Below are 3,298 nucleotides of genomic sequence, written 5' to 3'. Positions count from 1 at the left end.
GTCACTGTCCAGTATCCCAATCAGACCCTGATGCCTGAACACTGCAGGAGGCAACGCCACACATGCGGCGGCCAACATCCAAACACCGAGGGATGGCACGCAGCTTTGGGAACAGGTCCATGGCTGGGGGGTGGGTGAGTGCTCCGGGGAGGGGGAGATGCCTCGAGATATGGGCAAAGGGTCCGGGGGTCGGGCTGCATTGCAGAAGAAAGTGACAGAGGCGTCATATTGGTTGTGCTCAAGCGCTTTTAATATGTTGCAGGTGCCAGACAATTCCCCACTCCTGATGGTGCCTCTGCACTCCCCCCACCAAGCCTCACCCCCCCCCTTTTTGTACTGCCTACCTACTCCATCCTCTCCCCCCTACCCCGGTACCCTCAGTTATCCTCGACGTGCTTCACCTTCCTAACTCTACATCTAGGTATTTCCCCAGAATGCACATCTGAGGTGGAGGCAACCAGTTGCTTATCTCGTCCTGTGGCCTCCGATGCCCCTGGAGGGCATCTTCTGGGGGCTCTGTAGCTGGAGGGCCCCGACATACTTGCACAGCTGTGCCAGCCGTGCCACCCTGTCCCGTGTGCTGACCCCGAGGCGCGGCCTCATCAGAGGGGAGGAACTCGGGGGAGCTGGTGGCCACCGTTGCCACTCCATGGCACAGGTCCGGGTTGGCACCTGGCACCCCCTCCTCCCGGTCGGTGCCCATAGGGCAACCCTCCCTTCACCTCAGGTCGGAGGAGCAGCTGGTTCAAGCCCGGCTGCCCCTGCATCATCTGGCTCTGCCAGCCCCGGCGGTTCCCCGATGTCTGCAACATCGTGTCGGCGCCCTCAGCGATGCTCCTCAGTGACTGGGCCATGCTCCGCAGTGCCTCAGCCATTCCCACCTGAGAGCGGGACATGTCCCACAGAACGTTATCAAGGTCGGCCTGGCACTGGGTCACATCCCCCAGTGAGATGGATATTATGCCGAGACCCTCAGCCGTGGCTGTCACTGACTGCGCGACGCCTTGGAACCTTCACTCATGGTGCCGACACCGTGCACCAGGCTCTCCACTGCGGTCACCACCCTGGCAGTGTTGGCCTCGATGCCACTCATTGCCGGCATCATCTCCTGTGCCCGTAACCTCTGGGACTCCTCCAATCGGCTGTGGATCTGCTGGAGTGTCACTGACATCCCCCTCTGAATGTCCCGGCTGCTCCCTATCATAGAATTTACAGTGCAGAAGGAGGCCATTCGGCCCATCGAGTCTGCCCCGGCTCTTGGAAAGGGCACCCCACCCAAGGCCAACACCTATCCCCATAACCCAGTAACCCCACCCAACACTATGGGCAATTTTGGACACTAAGGGCAATTTATCACGGCCAATCCACCTAACCTGCACATCTTTGGACTGTGGGAGGAAACCGGAGCACCCGGAGGAAACCCACGCACACACGGGGAGGATGTGCAGACTCCGCACAGACAGTGACCCAAGCCGGGAACCGAACCTGGGACCCTGGAGCTGTGAAGCAATTGTGCTATCCACAATGCTACCGTGCTGCCCTTTGACCCTGCCTATATATACATGCTTCTAGAACATACCTCCCCACTCACCTGAGGAAGGAGCAGTGCTCCGAAAGCTAGTGTTTGAAACAAACCCGTTGGACTTTAACCTGGTGTAAGACCTCTTACTGTGCCCACCCCAGTCCAACGCCGGCATCTCCACATTTTGAAGAAGTAACAGAGATGGTTAGGGGAATGCAGTAAATATTGCCTACATGGATTTTATCAGAGCGGTTGACAAAGTATCGCATAAAAACATGGATAACAAGATTGAGGCTCATGGAACAAGTCAGAGTCAGCTTGGAAAAAATTGTCTTAAGGACAGAAAACAAAGTTGTAGCAAATGGTAATTTTTCTCAGACTGGAGAGGCACTGTCTTTTGATAAATAAACAACCTGGAGATTAGAACATACGGGCAAAATTTGGCAATACCAAACTTAGGGATGTGGCAAACAGCGAGGTTGTCAGTACAGGACATAAATAGGTGAACAGTAGGTCAGCACATGGAATTTAATAGAGAAGTGTGAGGTGATGCACGGGAGAGGCACTATAAAGTTCAAAGCACATCGTTCTAAAGTGTGTGCAGGGACAGAGGGACCTGCAGATATATGTTCGACAATCTTTGATGGTGTCAGGACAAATTGAGAGAGTAGGTGGCAAAGCAAGGAAATGGGAGTAAATAGATTGCTCTACAAAGAGTCTACATGGATTCAATAATGGCCTCCTCTTGTACTGTAATGACCATTCCATCCATCTCTTTCACTGTGTAGTCACAGAAGGGGAGCTGGTAGCGTAGTGATATTGTCACTGGAATAGTCATAGAGACCCTGGGTAATGCTCTGGAATCGCGGGTTAGAATCCCACCATGGCAGTTGGTGAAATTTGAATTCAATAAAAATCTGGAATTATAAAGTCAAATGATGACCATGAATCCATTGCCCAAAAAACCCATCTGGTTCACTATGTCCTTCAGGAAAGGAAATATGCCGTCCTTATCCAGTCTGGCCTACACGTGACTCCAGACCCACAGAGCAATGCGGTTGACTCTTAACTGCCCCCCACTGAAATGGCCTTCGCAGACCACTGCTTAGGGATGGGTAACAAATGCTGGCCCAGCCATCGACACCCACATGCTAAGAATGAATAATAAAAAGACGACAAAGCACCATCGACCCATAGACCCGCCGCCTATCATCTCCATCAGCTCCGGGATGACCTCTTCCACAGGCTCAGCATCAGGCTGGGACCCAGCTGGGTCCTGGGATCCAGCAGACGTCCGACTGCCATCTCGCCTGGGGGTTTCTGCCTCCAGCCACCCCAGTCTCCTCCAGTGACCAAGGCCACCTCCAGAGCCCGTCTCTCGAAGGTGGTTTGGTGTCAACCCACTTGTGCAGCCCAGTGTAGATCGTTGACCTTCTTACGGCTCTGGAGACTAGTCCTCCTGGTCACAATCCCGGCGCTCACAGCCAGAGCCATCTTGTCCCAGGCGTCACTGGCTGCCCTGCGGCTCACCCTCCTGGTTCCGCATTGCCTAATCTTGGGCCCGGTCTTGTCGGCGCCATTGTTGCGAGCTGGCTGGGGCTGGCTGCGCAAGTGCAGCTTAAGTGCTGCTCGGCCTTGTTAGCGGGGGGCTGGCGAGCCCGGTCCCAGCGGATTGGCGGACGAGTCTTCATTTGCAGTGAGAAGCACCTGGGGCCTCGTTACGTGGACCAATTAACGCTGAATAGCGTTGCCCGCCTCACTGGGCTGAGCGCCGGG

Source organism: Scyliorhinus torazame, chromosome 16, assembly GCF_047496885.1.
Source record: "Scyliorhinus torazame isolate Kashiwa2021f chromosome 16, sScyTor2.1, whole genome shotgun sequence".
In the NCBI taxonomy this organism is placed as follows: domain Eukaryota; kingdom Metazoa; phylum Chordata; class Chondrichthyes; order Carcharhiniformes; family Scyliorhinidae; genus Scyliorhinus; species Scyliorhinus torazame.
The sequence above is the reverse complement of the archived record's forward strand: the minus strand, read 5'-3'. Positions refer to the sequence as shown.